At 46.9% G+C, this 20,203-nt stretch overlaps 1 protein-coding gene across 9 annotated transcripts in view; it reads left to right on the top strand.

The window, feature by feature from the left end:
- MBNL3 (muscleblind like splicing regulator 3) overlaps positions 1–20,203 on the top strand; it is a 132,755-nt gene that overhangs the window by 24,367 nt on the left and 88,185 nt on the right. For 4 of the 9 annotated variants that reach the window (XR_014784796.1, XM_084813581.1, XM_084813582.1 and 1 more), the window contains exon 1: positions 17,893–20,018. The exons of 1 other annotated variant lie outside the window; for it this stretch is intronic. The gene's annotated coding sequence lies outside the window, so the exon portion shown is untranslated. 4 more of the 9 variants (XM_084813580.1, XM_084813579.1, XM_084813583.1 and 1 more) reach the window with 4 other exon arrangements.

Raw genomic sequence — 20,203 nt, 5'->3', positions numbered from 1 at the left:
GTGGGCGCTATATTAAATATCAGTACATACTTCTTACTGTTTCATGGCCAAATTACAACTGACTTGCTTTACCCTTCCTCCTTCCAATTATTATTTTGCTCTGTTTGAAAACAGTTTTAATACAAGGCACGTATTCATATATTTATGTATGGATGTATGTTACTATTTATCTTCTGCTTGATTAGCCCAGCAACAGGAGCTGAAGGCAGGTTCCATCTCAACAAATCATAGCAGGCAGATCAAATCAGATTAAAAATACAAAACATCCTCTAAACAAAACAGGCTAACCGAAATAGCAAACAAGGAGAAGAAATAAGGCCCAGTGTCAAAATTGGGCACCAAAGGCCTTTTTTAAAGAGGAAGGACTGTATGATTTTTGATTCTCTTGACATCTGGGAGAGAATCAAAACTGGCAAACGTCCCTCCATTTCAGAGAGCCGTTGCTTCCAGCATTAGGCAGATTGACATTAAAAAGAGATGACTTTTAAACAAATAAAACATAAAGGATGACACAGATCCACAGAGGAGAGACTCGACAAGAATGATGACGCAGCTCAGTGGAACCTCCTTCTTCAGAAACAGGGATGGTCATTGTAAACTGTAGTCTGGCTGCGCTGGGAATCTGTCGTTTATAAGATCACCAGCAGTTCAAGGCTGCTTCTGGCCTTTGCTAGGTGGGCGCGGCACCCTTGATCATGTTCAGGAGGAAGCCATAGCTGAGGGGTAGAGCGCATGCATGCCATACCAAAGGAGCCATGTTCAGTCCTTTTCATTCAGTCAATCATTCAATTTATATGCTGCCTTTCTGCCAAAAAAATGGCACTCAAAGTGACTAATGATAAAATACAGATTAAAAACAAATTCTGAATTAAAACATAACCTAAATACAAAGACATAAAAAACGAAAACGCAACAATAAAGAGATCAATAAACAGCAGCCAACCAGTTAAAATTTCCTTCGGCAACCCAGCTTACATGCCAAAGGCCTGTTTGAATAAAAAGATCTTTGCCGGCTGGCTGAAGTTCAGCAGAGAGGGAGCCAACCGAGCCTCCCTCAGCAGGGATTTCCAGAGCCTGGGAGTGCCCACCGAGAAGGCCCTGTCTTGCATCCCCACCGAATGTGCCTCTGGTGGTGTTGGTACCGAGAGGCGGGCCTCCCCTGGAGATCTTAAACCCCAAGCAGTCTCATATTGGAGAAGGCGGACTGTCTTTGGCACCTCCAGGTAAAAGGATCTTGGTAGAGCAGCTGCCAGTTAAAGTGGACGGTTCTGGGCTGGATGGATCACGGGTACCACTCAGCTGAAAGCAGCTCTGCAGCTCAGGAGCAGAATAAATGCTAAGGGGGGCGTAGCTGAATGGTAGAGCATTTGCTTTGCCGGCAGAAGGTCCGGGTTCAATCCCTGTTCTCTCCAGATCAGGTAGGAAGTGATGGGGAAGACCGACAGCCCCCTCCAGAAACCGTGGAAATCTGTTCCCAGGTGGATACATAGCACCGGGCTAGATGGAGCAACGGCCTGATGCAGTATCCAGCAGCTTCTGTTTTGATGACTCGTGTGACCTGCTTGTGGGTGCCTCAAGGCAGGTTTCTGGCCTTAGATGGCCTTTGGCCTAATCCAGCCAGGCAGTTCTCCCGCTGCTCCAGCAAGAAGAAGTGGGCTTTTGGACAGGACTGGGGAGCCCCAAGTAATCGCACTGGTTTGCGCTGCTTAAAGTTGCGCTGGCTGACTTTCTGTGAGCCAGATGTTCAGTTTGGTTCCCTTCCAAATTGGCAATTTCCAAGATTTTGCCTATTGCAGTCTTCCTTCACCTAGTGCCCTCCAGATGTGTTGGACTGCAAGCCCTATTATCCCCAGTCTGGGAATGATGGGGGTTGCTGTCCAACATGTCCAGAGGGCACCAGGTTGGGGAAGTGTTACCTAGTGACTGTAGTGGCCACTGGGTGCAGGCAGCAACATGTCTGCTCTTTTCAGCACCTAGCATACTGTTGATACTATATTAACACTCATGTGTAGCTGCTGTTGTTGTTCCTATTATTATTTACATTTCTACACCACCCCATAGCCAAAGCTCTCTGGATGATTTACGAAGATTAAAAACCATTAAAACACAGTATACAAAGTTTTAAAAGCATGTACATAAAAACACACAGACAGTACACACAGAGATAACATATCTAAAAATAACTTCAAGCAATCACCATAGCCATAAGACAACTATACAGGACCTATTTAAAACTCATTAAATACTGCCAAATGTCTGAGAAAAGAGAAGAGTGACAAAGAAAAGAGTGTTGGCACCAGGCGGGCCTCCTTGGGTAGATCATTTCATAATTGGGGGCCACCACCGAGAAGGCCCTCTCCCTTGTTGCCGCCTTCCGAGCCTCTGTTGGAGGAGGCAGCTGGAGGAGGACCTTAGATGCTGAGCTTGGTGTATACGTAGGTTCATGTCTGGAGAGGCGCTCCATCAGGTCAGCGTGATGCACAATTAAACTATAGAATGTGCTATGTGCATAAGGCATGGCTGAGTAGAATTTACAAGCAGACACGTTATTTGCAATGTTAGATGTACCATGTCTCTCTGTAACAGTTCTGGGCCAAAGGATACATTCTGTGTAACTCCCCCCACCGTTCTTTAAAAGTGAAAAGCAGATTCCGGAAGCTGTAATCTGGAGTGAAGGGAGGGCAGGTAGGAAGGGAGTGCTTAACCCTCACAAAATTGCATCACCCTCAAGTTGGTTTTCTCCCAGGACATGTATCTTTTCCCTTGCAGGGAGAAAATTCACAAGGATAGTATCATAAGGAGAGGAAAAACGGGTTAAAGGTTGAGTGTCTCTCTCCCTACCTAGTTCAACCTTCCCCAAACTAGTCCCCTGCGGTTGTGTTGGAGTACATTGCCCATCAGACCCAGTCTGCTGCATTGGGGAATGCTGATCTAGACTGTTTTAAGGCTTCAAATGTCATGAGATCCCTCCCTAACCCTTCACGAAACTGCTACTGATAGCACAGCACAGCATGAAGAGACGGCCTGCAGTGAACAGGGATTCCTTATGGCTGGGGATTCAGACTGGAGAAAATGCATGGAAAATATATCTGTGTAGCTGTGTCTACAAGTTAAAACTTGTGTAGCCGTGACTTCTGCAGCAGATCGAGTGAGGTCTGGGTGACCTTGGCAGCTGTACAAGGCAGTCGTTGCATAAGAACAAATTGTGTTGAGTATACTGAAGAAATTGTTCAGGAACAAGTATCCTTCTCTTTGGTACCAAGATGTTATCGTCTTGCCCCATCTATTTATTTTTACGGCCTGAAACTTACATACGGAGTGTGAATACCGCAGCAGAAAAGACACCACCTCTTTTTATGGTGGGGGGTGTGTGTGTCAGGATTGCAAGATCAGAATTTAAATATAATAATGAGCATTCAGAGCTCTGGCAGATGAAATAAGAGACATCTGTTATCTCCTGTGTCGAAATAACGGATGGCTGTTATGGTCAGTAAAATTGTTATGTCCATAGTCCAAGGTTTTGCAACTGCATTTCAAAGAACCCTGATGTTCTTTATAACCGTTTCAGAGAGAAAATCAGGAATGATGGACAAGCCTATCTGAACGGGGACTTGTCCACCATTACCAATCCCCCCCCGCCCCATGTCCAACTATAGGTGAGTTTGGGGTATATACTGGGTTGCACTGTCCATCCAAGCACAACTACAGGGAAGTCTAATAGGCCCTGCCGGTGGCACCAGACCAATGAACTAAGAGTGCAGCCTAGAGCAGGGGGGCAGAAATTTCTTAAGCCTGGGGGCCAAATTCAGTTTCTGAGCAGCTCTTGGGGGCCCCGTTCCAGTGGTGGGCATGGCTGAAGGCAAAAGAGTGGAGACAAAAAATACTAGCATGTTTTAACTTAAAGCCCTTACTGCCAGTAGCTGAGCGTTGGGGGAGGCATTTCAGCCTTTCAGATTTGGGGGTGCGGGGGGACTGCACAAAAGCCATGATCCCACCCACTGATCAGTGGCTGGGCAAAAGGGGGGGTGGCCTTCTGGAAAAACCTGGAGGGCTAGATCCCCTCCCCCTGCTGCCGCCGCTGCCGGAGGTTCTGTGCCCTTCCTCTGTCAAATATTTAGACTGTAAACCCATTGGGGCAGGGACCTTTCCGCTTTAACATTTATAAATCATGATCCACCTTTGTGCTATAGATACACCTGAATAGCATGACCCAGAATCTTTTGCAACGTGCTGAGGATCTGGAGAGATTCCTCCATAAATGAGTATAAAACTGCCAGTATCATACTGCCGTTATACAACTCTATGGTGCGACCACACTTGGAATACTGTGTCCAGGTCTGGTCACCACACCTAAAAGGGGGTATTGTAGAGCTGGAAAAATGCAGAAAAGGGCAACTCAAATGATCAAGGGGCTGGAGTATCTTCCCTGTGAGAGAAGGTTACAAGAGCTGGACTTGTTTAGCTTGGAAAAAAGGTGGGTACCTTTGATAGAGGTCTACAAAATTATGCCATGGTGTGGAGAATGTGCGTAGGGAGACATTTTTCTCCCTTATTCTTGTTCAGTCGTTAAGTCGTGTCCGACCCTTCGTGACCCCATGGACCATAGCCCGCCAGGCCTTCCTGTCCTCCACTCTCTCCCGGAGTGTGCTCAAGTTCATTTTTTCTCCCTCCTTCCTAATACTAGAACCCAGGGTCATCCTATGAAGCTGATTGATGGGAGATTCAAGACAGGTAAAAGGAAGTCCTTCTTCACACAGCGCATAGTTAAACTGTGGAATTCGCTACCACAGGGTGTAGTGATGGCCACCAATGTGGATGGCTTTAAAAGGGGGTTGGGCAAATTCATGGAGGAAAAGGCTATCAATGGCTACTAGTCCTGATGGCTATGGGCTACCTCCAGTACCAAAGGCAGTGAGCCTATGTACACCAGTTGCTGGGGAACATGGGCGGGCAGGTGCTGTTGCGCTCATGCCCTGCTTGTGAGTTCCCTGTCAGCAGCTGGTTAGCCACTGTGTGAACAGAATGCTGGATTAGATGGACCCTTGGTCTGATCCAGCAGGGCTCTTCTTATGTTCTTATGAGTCAGTGTGGGAGAAGGTTCCCAGAAGTGAGGAAGTTTGAAAACCACTGTCCCAAGGTAAGGGACACCCCTTTAAAAGGCAGACTGTCCCTTTAACACTGAGTCCTTGAGCAATGCTGCCTTGTCTATCTTAGCCAGGAATCCGATTCAAGATACATTTTCCAAGATCCTGTCCAGTGAGGCGCTTTCCAGCATACAGAGAGAGGGGCTTTTTCCTATTATTTTTGCATGCCCCAGTAGTGTCATAAGCCGCCCTTTCCGTAGAGCCCCGTGCAAAACAAATGTTTAGCTTTTATCTGATAATGAGAGATCTGCATTTCAGGGAGGAAGAGATAACGGAATGAGCTGATAGAAAAATACTAGGGTCAAAGGAGAACTCTCCCCGCCTCCCTTTGTAAAGCCCTGCATGACCATTTTCCACAACATTGTCCCAGTTTTCTTATTTTTTATGTGGCTCCCTCACCCCTAAAACCTTACATCCTGTAATAATGCAATTCACAAGAAACCAAACCCTCTGTTTTGATGAGGCATCTTTTAACAGGGCTGTAGCTGCATGTTTTGATTTAAACCTGACCAAATATCGTCTCCCTTGGACTCACTCACTCATCCCCCCCCCCCATCTCATACTCACATTCAAATGTGCTTTGGCAAGTTCCAAAGAAACCCCTGTTTTTCCTAATTTGTACCAGGAAAATGGCAACAAAATTTCCAAAATTAATAACGTCGGACTGCTTTGATCTTCTTCAAACCAGCAGTGAAATGCTTAATTGTCAGTTCACTTAGCAAGTATAGAACAAATGTTAATTTAGCTACATGTAGCAGTAATATGCCAAGATCTTTAAAAGCTGGTGCTTTTGAAGTGAGCCGGTGTGGTATAGTGGTTGGAGTGTTGGATTGGGACGGGGGAGACCTGGGTTCTAATGTCCCTTGGCCATGAAGCTCACTGGGTGACTTTGGGCCAGTCACTGACTCTCAGCCTAACCTACTCCACAGGATAGTTGTGAGGATAAAATGGAGAGGAGGAGGCTCATGTATCCTGCCTTGGAGGAAAGGCGGGATGTAGATGCAACAAAGAAATAGAAGTGGTGGCCCAGAGTGGAGAGACGATGGCGACTTGAGAAGCAGCAGGCACCAGGAGTGGCCAGGGGGGTTGTTGATGCAGGAATTGAGGACCAACAGGAGGGTAGTTGGTTTCTGATCACTTTTCATAGAGAAAAGTCTTGCATGACTCGCCCAGATAAGGATTAAAGTCCTAGTCACAAACTTTTTAAAAAATGTAATTAATAGGGAGGTGCAATGTTGAACGTTCAAGAATGCAAAATTTAAAAATAGGTCAGTATATCACTGCTGAGGTTGCCTTTCAACTCCCAAGATTTTGTACAATAATCGGGTTTCCTATAGAAACTCTGGGACATGTAATTAAAGTAGATAATGATATTGAATTGGAGGCTGGGAGCAACTGTATCAAGACTTTTTGCTAAGGCACCATCCAGATGAGTCTTGGCTGCACCGTTAGAGATGCAGGAATATTCACAGGAGAGCAAAGAAACCATCTTATCTGTAAAAGCTGTGCACAACTTCAGTTGTTTCCATGCATTTTTTAAAAGGCTATTTCTAGGGCAGCTAATGTCTTTCAAAGGCCAAGAGTGACAGTTACCTCAACAATGCAAATAAGTCTGCAGGGTTTATTGTCCCGCAATTGCTAGTCTGCCCCACACATAACTAGCCAGGCAATTGTCTTGAAGCAGGCGTGTTGAACCTCAGCCCTGTGAGCCAAATCTGGCCCATTTGGGGTCCCAATGTGGCCCTCCAGCGTTCCCCAGATGACCATGCCCCTTCCCCAGCCCCTCCCTCATTCTTTTGACCACCAATCATTTGGTGGTCTTTGCATGTTTTCCCCCCATTTTAAATGCTTGAAATGCCTCTCCTAAGACTTAGCTACTTCCCACCACTGGAAAACATCCCCCAAGAATGTCTCCAAAATTGAATTGGTCCCTGGGTTGGAAGAGGTTCCTCAACCCTGTTTCAGGGGAGGTGGGAGGGATGGAACAAATGTTCTCAACTTAGATGGGGTGGGGGACATTGGAAGCTGCTTTATATCGGATCAGAAAAGTTGTCAATGGGTATTGTCTGTTCTGACTGGCTGCATGTCTCCACTCACTTGCTAACTGACCTTTTTTAACTGGTGATGCCGGGAATTGAACCCGAGGTATTCCGCATGCAAAGCAGGAGCTGTGCCGCTGAGCTGCTGTCCCTCCTGTGTGGGGCAGGCAAGGAGCTCGCCCAGGCCCCTGCTTGATGTCTACAGAGGCTTTGCTCTATTTTTTTTCCTGCCTTTCTTTCTTGTCCTGCTAATGGTTTAGATCACTTGGCCTTTCATTACTATTCAGGTCATAAACAAATGTCGAAATCGTGGCATTTCCTGCAAGGATGGAAATTCTGTTTTCCAACTGGCTGCCGCCCTCCTGGAACCGCTGCCTAGGACAGCTTGCTTCCCAGGGCTTGTTTATTAAGCCTTAAAAACAGCCGTAATGTTGGCCATTTTTGTTCTGCTAAGTCCCCATTGTCCGGCAATTGTTTTCTTCAAGCTGGTGTGTTTTAGAGCTGGGTTGCTTTCCCCTTACAGCCAAGTCTTTATCGACATTTCTTTCCCATGATGAACTTACGGGCAGTTGACTTCGGTGCAGTGGGGCTCTTCTGCGAGTTGGCAATGGAGGCAGCTGCCTTACCCCAGGACTGACTATTTGTCCATCCATCCAATATGGTCCACTGACTGGGGGCAGCTCTCTGGGGTCTCCAGCAGAGAAAAGGCCTTTTCCAAGGCCCTTGTAACTAGATGTGCTGGGTATTGAACCCGGGACCTTCTGCATGCAAAGCAGGTGTTCTGCTGCTGTGCTATGGTCTTTCCCCAGCTTTTTAATGCATCATTTGGTAGCAAATAAGAACATAAGAGCCCTGCTGGATCAGACCAGGGGTCCATCTAGTCCAGCATTCTCTTCACACAGTGGCCAACCAGCTGCCCACAAGCAGGACATGAGTGCAACAGCACCCTCCTGCCCATGTTCCCCAGCAACTGATGTACATGGGCGTACTGCCCCTGATACTGGAGGTAGCATAGAGCCATCAGGACTAGTAGCCATTGATAGCCTTCTCTTCCATTAATTTGTCCAGTCTGCTTTTAAAGCCATCCAAATTGGTAGCCGTCACCACATCTTGTGGTAGTGAATTCCATAGTTTAACCCTGTGCTGTGTGAAAAATTCCTTCTTTTTATCTGTCCTGAATTTCCCAGCAATCAGCTCATGGGATGACCCAGTCTAGTCCTAGTATTATACAAACACTCTTTATTACAGTAATTTAGACCCATTCTGGTTAAAATACACAAATACACAAGTATCAGGACACAGGCTGAGCCCTAGTATGAGAGAGGGAGAAAAATGTCTCATTGTCCATTTTCTTCACACCAAGCAAAATTTTCTCCACCTCTACAGCACAACCCCAGTGCCCAAGGAGAGGGGAGAGCAGACTTCAGGCTTGTTGGTTTTTACTAGAACCTTGAGATCCACCAACTAGAGCTACGTGACCAGGTGCAAAAGACGTACAATTAGAACAAAAGAGTTCTGAGCCCAGGAATTGGTTTTGAGTAACAAAAACTGAATGGAGCTCACAGTTTTTCTGCACAAAAATCCACTTCTGGTTCCAGCAAGCGTTCTTCATCTCAGCAGTATCATTTTGGGGGGGGGGGGGAGTCTTTTCACTGTTGCTGTTATTAAACAATTGGGAGTCAGAAATCCTTGCTAATCAGCCAGAGATCGACCAGTAGATCGAGGGGTGATTCCAGACGGAGGGCTCCTAGCACTACCAGGCAAAAGGGATTGTGCAGCTACTCAATCTCCCCCAAGCCAGGTTGTGCCACCAGCAGGCTGTGAGGCTGCAGTAAAAAAAATAAAAAGTAAGCATTTTGCAAAGCGAATCCTAATGAATGCTGAATAGCAGCTCAACTAAGCCAGCTAGAGAGGGGGCCTTTTCAGTGGTAGCACCTCTTCTCTGGAACAACCTTTCCAAACACATCCATGATGTGCCTTCTTTGTTGATGTTTAAGGTATCGTGTTAAAACTTTTGTTTTTAACAGGCCGTTCGGTTGTTTGCTTTTTTCATGTCTCAAAGGTTTTTGGTTTTTAATACTGTCGAATTATGCTGCTGCTTGTTTTGGGTTTTGTTTTTGTTTTTAAAAGGGGGATTTGTAGGCTTTTAGAATAGTAGGGTTGGAAGGGGCCTACAAGGCCATCGAGTCCAACCCCCTTCTCAATGCAGGAATCCAAGTCAGAGCATCCCTGACAGGTGGCTGTCCAGCTTCGTCTTGCATGCCTCCAGTGTGGGAGAGCCCACCACCTCCCTAGGTAACTGGTTCCATTGTCCTATTGTTGTGACAGTCAGGAAGTTTCTCCTGATGTTCAGCCAGAATCTGGCTTCCTGTAACTTGAGCCCATTATTCTGTGTCCTGCACTCTGGGATGATCGCTTAGTATTTTGTTTAGTTTTATTGCTTGGGAATGTTATGTATGTTTGAGCACATATGCAGAAATATGACTGACGTGATTTAATAAATCGTGGAATTCCTGCACTCCGTTGGAGCTGAACTGAGATGCTGTCTCGCCCGGAAAACCTAAGTGACATAGAGCAGGCGAAATCCAAGTAACTGCCTACTATTTAGAAATGCTTTCTCCCTTTCCCTTTGCTCTACTTGCTCAGTACAGGTGTGTCGGACTGTAGAAGCAGTTCTAATCTGGAAGCCTGTTAAATTGCCTGTCATGTGTCAGTCATCGTACAATCCAGTTCCCCAGAGACCAGCAATGCAGTTGTGGTGGTGGTTGCTTTTATTACATGATCTGCGTACATGGTGCCCCCACAAAGTATGTAGCCCTGCAGGACTACAACTCAGTAATGTTGTCAGCAGCAAGGGTGAAACCGTAGTGTTATGTGTGTATTTACAAAATTTATCAAATGCTCTGCATCTCAAAAATATTTCCGAGCAGCGAACAGTAGAGAAAATAGAATCAAAATACTTAAAATCAAGTTCTGCCAATGAAACCATGGCTGGTCATTCAGGAAAAGCTTGTTTAAATAAAAGTGTCTTTAGCAGATGCCGAAACAAAGCAACCTTGGCACCTGCCTGACATCAGTTGCCCGGGAGTTACACAAACAGGGAGCCAGTACACAGAAGGCTCTATTTCAGGTGGAGTCCAGACGGACCTCAGGTCCATGCAGAACCACCAGGAGCACCTCATCTGATGACCTCGTGACCAGGCAGAGGAGGGAGAAGGTGCACTCTCAGACACGTGGCAGAAAGCCTCGTAAGTGGCCAAAGACTCGAATCCTGTTCTCTGGCCTTAGTTGAATGCATCCCGGGCTGGAGTTGACTCTTTGTCACATAGCCATGTGTTCGACTCCACCTGGCTGCTATTAGATCTTTCTTGAACACTTCTCAGGCACAGGCAGGAAAGGATAGATCTTTTCATGGAGAGCCAGCTTGAGGAACAAAGGCGTTTTTTATTTCTCCTGAACTGCCAAAGGTCTACCTTAAATTAAGTAAACTTCCCTCAGGGGGAAAAGTGTCCAGGTACAGAATGTTCATGAAGAAAATATTCCAAGTGTCTAATCAGCCCCACGGAGTGTTTGCTTTAATATAATCGCTCCTTTAGTTTAAAACAGGAATGTGTTTTCCCTCTGATTGAGGGGAAAGGAAGAGGTTGCAACCTTTTGCCACAGACATCATGTATAATCTCTATCTGCCCTCCAGTGGATGAACGCCATTTTGAGACAATTACCAAACTCTGACACCATTGGTTCCTGTATTTTTGAAAGACTTCAGGAAAATACGTAAGGGCCATAACTGATACATTTATTACTATTGTTCCCCTGTCCTCTGCCCCACATCCCCTCTTTGAGTCATTAAGTTTCCACAGAACTTGAATATCCATTCAGGCGGTAACAGCAGGACAAAGGAGTTAAATTGGAGTATATTATTAATTCATATTTGAACCCCACCCTTCCTTCATTGAGCTCTGAATGGTGTGTGTGCGTTACCCCTCTTTATCCTTACAACAACCCTGTGACAACCCTTACAACAACCCTCTGCCTTCTACGGAGTCAGACGGTTGGTCCATCTAGCCCAGTATTATTGAGACTGACTGGCAGCAATGGCTCTCCAGGGTTTCTGGCAAGGGTTTCTCCAACCCTACCTGGAGATGACAGATATTGAACTTGGGACCTTCCGCATGCAGAGCAGGTGCCCTGGCACTGAGCCACAGCCCCTCCCCAAAAGCCCAAACATAGGAAGGTGTCTTCTACCAAGTAAGACCCTTGGTCCATCTAGCCCAGTATTGTCAACACTGACTGGCAGCAGCAGCTCTTCGGGGTTTCAGGCAGGATTTCTTCCTAGCCCTACCTGGAGATTCTGGGGATCAAACACACAGGACCTTCTGCATGCAAAGCAGGGGCTCTGCCACGGAGCTATGGCCCTTCCCCTTAGCTGTGGCCCTGACTTAGTAGCCATTGGTCAATCCGTTTTCCTCCAGGAATTCTTTAAAACCTGTTTTAACGCCATGTAAGCTGGTGGCCATTACCACATCTTGTGGTGACCAATTCTGTACATGAATGATGGTGCTGTGTGAAGAGCGAATTGCTTCAGAATTAGATTCCAAAACCTTGCCTGACATGTACCGAATTTTGCAGTTCTGAACATCTTCGCATCCAGGGGAGCAAGATGTCTTGTGGTATCATAAAAACCACCGCAATAAACCTATCTGTTTCTAATATCCTAATTGCAAGAATGTGCGACGAGTGCTTGTTCAGAGGCTGCTTCTTCTCAAGTTGGCATTTCAGAACTCTGTTGTCATGATCAACGTGCATTAGACAGCTCTGACTTTCATGTTCACGTAGCAGGAAACAAGTGTACCCATTTTCCCCGGTTACCCACCGAAGCGCTTGCAGCCAGATCTCCTCCCTCTTGAACAGGGAAGGCTTCCCGGAGAGGTGGGGGTTGACTGTGTCACCCTTGTGCAGGCTGCATTGTTTTGTGACCCGGGTCGGAGAGGATCCTTCTGGCAGGCCATGCCAGCTCTGTGTGACGTGAATTTTGCTAACATCCACAGACCATGTGCTTGTGTGGCTGAAAAGGGATTAGTTACAGGGCAACGAAGAGGGATTTGGCTGCCTAATGAGTGGGCTCTTTTTCTGACCTTGTGTCACCTCTCACCACTTCTTTTGCAGACTCATCCTGCCGACAGCATCTTGAATGTGACCTTCAGTTCTCAGACTCATCCTTGCTCCCCATTGACTGACTGCAGTGGGTGCCAGACAGGCAGTGTTTGACACGAATCCAAGTCTTTCAGCTACTTATATTTATTCCCTCCCGTAGGAAGAACTCTTTATTCGACTGGGCACTTCCATTAAGTGGCTTTGCTTTGGACACTATTGGGAGGATGCTTTTACCAATTTACTGAGGTCTCTCACTTCAGCATTTTTGCTTTGTTTGAACTTCATTTATTGAACATTGTTTATATCCCTCCTTTCCAATGAAATGTTTGAGGCGGCTCACAACAGAGCACTAAAGTACAATCAGAGACTAATGGACAATAAGTTATAACAAGAGGGACTTGGAACAAAACCCTTGCAGTGCGGCATTGTCCTTTTCAGGCTTCCCATCCATCAGCTGTACCCTCTTCCAGGCAGTGGTGAAGGTCTTCCAGGAAAAATTGAATTGGAAAATGCTCTGGCTAATTTTCATAGGATCTTTTGCATTGGAAACGTTTCAGTTTGCATAGAAAATTTTCAGCTTGCATCAGAAAATTACTAGAGAGTGATCTAATTTAGTGTGTTTCCCAAATACAAGTAAAATAAACAACAAAACTAATCAAATAAAAACATAAGAAGAGCCCTGCTGGATCAGACCAGGGGCCCCTCTAGTCCAGCATTCTGTTCACACGGTGGCCAACCAGCTGCTCAAGGGAAACACACAAGCAGGACACGAGTGCCACAGCACCCTCTTGCCCATGTTCCCCAGCAACTGGCGCACCATTATTTATTTATTTATTTATTGCATTTATATCCCGCTTTTTTTCCTTTTGCAAGGAACCCAAGGCGGCTGACATTATCCTCCTCCTCTCCATTTTATCCTCACAACAACAACCCTGTGAGGTAGGTTGGGCTGAGAGTCTGTGACTGGCCCAAAGTCACCCAGTGAGCTTCCATGGCCAACCCGGATCTCCCAACTCCCAGCCTGTCACTCTCACCACTACAGTACACTGGCTCACTGCCTCTGGTACTGGAGGTAGCACACAGCCATCAATACAAGTACCCCATGTTATTTTTTTTTGCTCCCAATATACCTGAAAATTTTGACTTGAAATATTTGAAGAAAAACAATTAAAGCACACTTACTGTGACTTGGGGTGAAATCTTACACATACTTAGATAGAAAACCATCCTACAAATCCCATCATGCCCCAGCCAGCATGGCTGGCTGGGGCATGTTGGGAGTTGTAGGAGTTTTTTTTTCTGTCTAAACATGCATAAGATTGTGCCCTTAAATATTATAAGATATAGACATTTGTACTGGAAAACTTGTAAATATTTAAAGACAATAGCATGTACTTTCCCTTGCATTGTTTAAACGTAAGAAAGAAACAAAGGTACTGACAGCTATTGACACCCTAACTCAGCCTTCCCAAACCTAATGCTCTCCAACTATATGGAGAGAGAGCCCAGGAAGGACTGAGCATGCTCAGTGGACAGTGAATACCTACTGATGGTTGCGGGAAGAAGAGGGCAATATGTGCAAACTGTTGGGTTCCCCCAAGGCTGCTGATTCCTCCCTCTTGTGCATGGATGGTGCCGTTTTGGCTATGTAAGGATCAATGCCTGAAGCCTGAGCTTGCTAAATAGGTTAATAAGCAATCAGAAACAGCAGTAATGCAACCCTTTTTTAATGGGTGTGTTTTTAATGAATGCGTTAATATGTTTTAATTATAGTTTTGTATTTTTCTTATTAGCTGCCTTGAGCAGCACTTTTAGTGGAAAGGCGGGATATACATTTGAATAAATAAATTGTGTAAAACATCAAAGATTGAAATGCCAGGACAGCTAAAATGAATGGTTAGGCAGACTGAATGCCTGTGTAAGACGGAAGATCTTCCCAGATTTGGTTCTGGCTGTCGGAGCGGGATGGAGCTCAGCTCTCTAGGTAGGGAGTTCTAGAGTCTTGCTACAGCCACACGAAAGACCCTCTTGCTCATCCCAACTGCACACACATCTGGTGTTAGTGGCACATGGAGGAGGACCTCTGTAAAAGATTTTAATACATCGGCAGGTTCATATGGGAGAAAAGAATCCTGTCCCCAAGCCACATACGGTGTTAAAGATCATAAGCAGCACTTTGAATTGGGCCTGAAAACAAATCGGAGGCCAAAGAAGCTCTTGCAGTAGGGGAGTTTCATGTTCCCGATAATGTGAGTTTCAGGAGAAGCATTCGGACAACAAGCGACCCTCGCCAGTTTCGCTCACATGAAACTTGAAGTGTGCGCCTTTAAAATACTTAGGATCAGGGAATGACTCTGAGATATGCACCTGAATCAGTGAAAATTGTAGTGGAAAGCATTTGGTTCTTGCAGCGGTCCCCAATCTTTTTGGGTCAGTGGGCACATTTGGAATTTTGAGGGTGTTGTAGGCACTCTCACAAAATTGCTGCCATGGTCAGGGGCCTGCCCATTCATAAAATGGTGGACATGGGACAGTCACAAAACACTCATTTTCCAGAAGGCAAGCTGGTGAGACTAAAAGAAAAATTACTTGTCCAAGAACCCAAGGACAAAACTAAAAACACAAAACCACGCTTTTGCACCCAAATAAAGATGGTGCTGGAGAGCAACCCTTTGTTTTCCCACATGCCTGTCTCTCTATAAAAAAATTAATTAAAAAGCCTTAAAGATAATAAAAATCTTGGACAGGCAGGGAGCCTGGCAGCTGCCAGGAGAGGTATGTGCAGAGGCATTGGTGCCTGTGGGCACTATGTCAGAAGCCCCAGGGTTATTGTATAAAACACTTTCAGTGTTTTAAAAGAGAGGCCCTGCCGGGCAGGTAGCTTTTAAACCAGGGGTGGGCAACACACAGGCCAGATGTGCCCGACCTTTTCTGCAGCCCTTGACGCCCACTCTTGCTGGCGAACTTGTGGCAGTGGCAGCAAAAAAAAATCAAGTCTTAATTGAAGCTTTCCAAGGGCAAGATTTTGCTTTAAAGTAAAACTGCACCTTTTTTTGCTACCGGGGGTCTGGGTACAGCCCCCAACGGGTGGAGCGCGGTCTCCCCGGATGTTGCGTACCACTACTTTGAATGAAGATATTTCCCCGTGCTGTTGCAAGTGTAGGCTGATTTGCAAGATGTAACAGAAACTTTATTCCCACTGGCACTTCCAGGTTTGGGGAATGCTCTTCTACTCTCAACAACAGCCACCAAATTCTTCTTTCAGTTGGGTCGGCATGATTCCTAAGAAAATTCCATGTTGTCTCCACCCATCCAACTGCCTGTAATGGCTTGTTTGTGGAGCTGCACCCACTTTTGTTCCTAGCTGTTGGTTAAGATGTTTCCACACCTCCTCCTCCTCGTGCACTGACTGGAGTTTGTTGGCCCAGGAGCTCCAAATTCAAATGGGGGATTTTTTTGTGATTGCTAGAGATTTTGTGAAAGGAAGGTTGGCATGGAGAAACCTTCTGGCCCCACCTTCAGTTCTCACATATACCAAATCAGTAAGCGGGAGAATATCTCACTTTTTTTTTCTTTTGAAGTGTATCACTTAAGCAGTAAATCTGTCACCTATATACCGCATTTAATATTGTGCAATGGGGAAAAGTATGAACTTGAGCACACTCCGGGAGAGAGCGGAGGACAGGAAGGCCTGGCGTGCTATGGTCCATGGGGTCACGAAGAGTCGGACACGACTTAACGACTGAACAAGAACAATGGGGGAAAGTGCCATTTTGGGGCAGCGGGGGGATGCTGCGTTATTATTTAAGGAGAGGACTGCTGAGTCAGATCAAGGGTCCATCTTTAAGGAAGGGCTGTAGCTCAGTGGTAGAGCACCTGCTTTGCATGCAAAAGGTCCCTGGTTCGATCCCCACCAAAGAAAGAACCCTCCCTGAAACCCTGCACTGTCAGTCGGGGTGTACTGAGTCAGATGAACCAATCAGACTGTCTAAGGCAGCTTCCTATCCCTACACTGACTGGCAACAGCTCTCCATGATTTCAGACAGTCGCTCCCAGCCCTACTTGGAAATGCCCGGAATCGAACCAGGTCTATGGTATCACTTGAACCCAGGTCTCTAAAGCAGGGGTAGACAACCTTTTTGGGCCATTTGGCAGTCTGAGAAACTCTCCTGGCACCACCACAAAATGGCTGCCATGGGAGGTGTGACATGTAACCTGCTGAAAAGAGGAAAAGGCAGAGGTGGGATCTGAGCTCTGACGCTCTAAGCAATTGCTTTAAACCTACAGTATTCAGTACCAACAGAAACCCGTTTCACAACAATCCCAGCTGCTGGTGAGAAAATGTGTTAAATTTAGGAAAGGTGTCTGAGGGTGCACTGGTGCCCATGGGCTGACTGAAGTCAGAGTTCTGACTGAAACTTGGAGCAGATTCACCGCCCCACTGTCATTGGAGCCACCAGCCTCCACTGCTCAAAGGTCTCCAACATATTGTGCTCCCAGAATATACTTCACCTTCTCTAACGTTTTATTTTTATCCTCCTGGTCGGTGACTACTTTTGTCCAGGCCTCTAGTCCCACGACCCACCGCAGCAGGGCTGCAGTGAAAAAGTGAACAGTTTTCAGCCCCAGGGCTGAATTCTGTTTTGCGGAAGCTCTCAGGGCCACGTTCCAGTGGTTGGCGGGGCCAAAGCTAATGGGGGCTCTGGGAAAAATGTCGGAATATATTTGAGCCTAAAGCTCTTACTGTCCGTTATTTCAACTGGTGATGACACCGAATTTCGTAAGCAGTGGCTCATTTGTCGGAACTCATCTGTTTGCATTGCTCACCTTTGTAGCGAGCCTCCATTGATGCGTTACAGATCAGTTAATTTCAGAACGGATTGCAAGCTTCGGAGCATGTGCAGTAAAGTAGCACACAGACTCCCCCCCCCCCCCGAATTTTCAGTTCTACCATGTAGATTGGGCTTCCCTAATCTGGTGCCCTCCAGCTCCCGTAGCCCCTGGCATCATGGCCAATGGTCATGAATTGCTGGGAGTTGTAGTCCAAAATACATGGAGGGCTAGAGAAGAGTATACCCCCCCAAAGTACTTGAAACAGTCTCATTAACTGCTTCCCTCGTTGCCACAGCTGCAGCTCCAACCCCAAGGAGGAGGACTCCGCAGATCCATTTGTATATCGGTGATGGCGAGTAAACATCCCATGACACCATCGTGCAGGCATGCCGTGTGAAAACAAGCTATCCGTAAGGGGCCACATAACTTTGAAGCGCATGCCCTCATGCCACACTACGCAATTTCAAACTACGGGTCTTAAGATGCACCTTGTTGTGCATGTGCAAAAATTCGTACACACGGAACGCAATTTCGTGTTACAGGAGAACGCTTTTCTGCGCTCTCACGAACAAATGCGTTGCTTTCTAGTAAGCAATGAATTCACTCTGTTGAGTTCGTCCATCACGAATTTCAGTCTTTTAGAATGGGGGGAAAGATGCAAAGGGTACAAAAGCTGGGAAAACATGACATAATCAGTAGTTGGGGCAAAAGGGGGTGGGGCCAGGGGAAAATGACATAGCCAACTGGGGACCTCCAGAGGGCCAGATTGGAACCCCAGGAGGGCCTGATTTGGCCCCAAGGCCGAGGTTCCCCAGCCTTGCACTAGAGTGTGGCTCTTTGTTCCACCATCTGTTTCATTGGGCTGAGCTAGGGTGCCCAGGTCATTTCAGATTTAGTCTAAAACACATTATGAGGGGGGCTCCTGGCCACATACTGGAGTCTCCATTCCTGTTGGCTGATCTGGATACCAGGGCTTCCTCTCCGTGGACCTACTTGCAGGAGAGCCTTCTCCCCCACCAAACGACTCATGCATTAAGCTCATCAGCTAGTGCCCAACTCCAGCTCTCAAGAGGTGAGGAATGTTCGAACAAGAGACACCAGCACTGCCATTGTTTAGGTCAGGGGTTGAACCTCCTTCAGCCCAACGGCCACATTCCATTGCAGAGAAGCTCTCCGGTCATATTTCAGTGGAGGATGAACGCAGGGTGTAAATGCTTTAAAATAAAAATGAATAGCTAAAGTCTGGTGAATTGATATTGTTGCTCCTGGGGAGAAGCGGCGGTAGAAGGCAATTGCCATCTTGTGTTCTAGTCATTTGGCTGGCTTCTGTGGGAAGCAGGATGCTGGACCGGATAGAGCCCTAGTCTGATTTAACAGGGCTCTTCTGATGTTCTTAATTTGGCAGTTAGGGATAACAGTTGGAGACAGTTGTATGCCAGTTTAGAATAGGCCAGCTTTATTTGGTGCCCTACAGATGTTTTGGACTACAACGTCCAGTATGCCTGACCATTGGCCATGCTGGCTGAGGCTGATGGGAGATGAAGTTCAAAACATGTAGAGGGCTGGAATACAACATGGGAAGCTGCCTTCTACTGAGTCAGAACCCTGGTCCATCTAGCCCAGCAATGTCAGTGCTGGCTGGCAGCAGTGGCTCTCCAGGGATTCAGGCAGATGCTTTTCCTGCCCTACCTGGAGATGCCAGGGATCAAACCTGGGGCTTCCTGCATATACTCCACTACTGAACTACGGCCCCTCCCCAGCTGAAACTTCTCACCTCCAATTCTGGGGGTGTTGCATTCTTGTTACAGCCACACTTGTCCGAGCATTCAAAGGAAACCATTTATTGGAATACAGCAAGAACGTTGGAACCAGAGTATACATATGTTAACAGGCTTATTTCAAAATGCAGCTGTTAGCAAGGAGTTAATTAAGAAAAAGGAAGAAAAAGAAATGCACACCGTCCTCTGTTTCAGTGTCGTCTTAAATTTCTCGGTGGGCTTTGCTTTTGGCTTCACTGGGAAGGAAATCCCGCCTGCAGAGGCGTTTGTCCCTCTTTGCGACAAAACCTCGTGGCTCAGCTTGTGCTGGTGAGCAGGGGGTTAAACATAACACATGATGGACACAGAGCAGTTAATGGGGTGAGACAGAGTGCTGGACCGCCAGCAGCAGCACTCCTTCTGCGTCAGTTCTTTGTACGCGGCGATCTGGACTCCAATCCGTAAAGATTTGCGAGAGAGGGGGAAAGAAATCTCTCCCCCGGCAGACATACATGTGCACAAACTCTTCCTTCCCTGAGGATTTATAGCAGAGAGAAAAGAACAGATGGGCAGTCCATTCCTCCTTTGTCTGCCAAGGCCCCTGGAGTCGAGGTTTCCCCACCCAGTTTTCTGTCAAGCGGCGTTCTGGTCGTGGCACGTTGCCACGATCAGCCGCTCTGGGTTGCAGGAGGGGTGCAGTAGTTGGGATGCAGCGTGTGTGTACATTGGGGGAGAACGGGTTAGGGGGAGAGAGAGAGAGAACGGCAGTCGCTTCCAGAATGCCAGCCTGGCCAGCGAGACCTTCTCCTGGCACCAAGGGATTGGTGGCGCAAGGTAGGGTCGTGTGCCACATCTCTCCGGCGATGGGGGCACGCACGGAACGGAGCACGTGCTGGCTTGGCTCTTGTTGGGAACCCGGAGGCAGATCACAGATGCACCAGGGGCCGTCCGTCGCGACACCAGGCGGAGGCATATTCCGTGCGGTGGGCACGGCAAGAGCGAGGGGGAGAGAACGAGGGAGACTGCCAGAAGTAGATGAATATGAAACAATCTTTTTTATTGGATGCCTGCCCAGACTTTCTACTGCCACGGTAAATGTGATTGGGTGCTCCCTTGCTACCATGCGCAGCTCTGTGTGGGAAATGCCCTTCTCTCTCTCTCTCTCTCTCTTTTTAATTTAAAAAAAAAATACCTACAATGGCTGACTTCAGTACGCCGCACTGTCAGTATCTGGAGATTTCCTGTTAAAATGAATTTCCAGTTGCTTCCCTGAGCG

The sequence above is a fragment of the Heloderma suspectum genome, chromosome 9, assembly GCF_057233095.1.
Source record: "Heloderma suspectum isolate Gila_16-S chromosome 9, 16-S_ref, whole genome shotgun sequence".
In the NCBI taxonomy this organism is placed as follows: Eukaryota; Metazoa; Chordata; class Lepidosauria; order Squamata; family Helodermatidae; genus Heloderma; species Heloderma suspectum.
The sequence above is the reverse complement of the archived record's forward strand: the minus strand, read 5'-3'. Positions and strand labels throughout refer to the sequence as shown.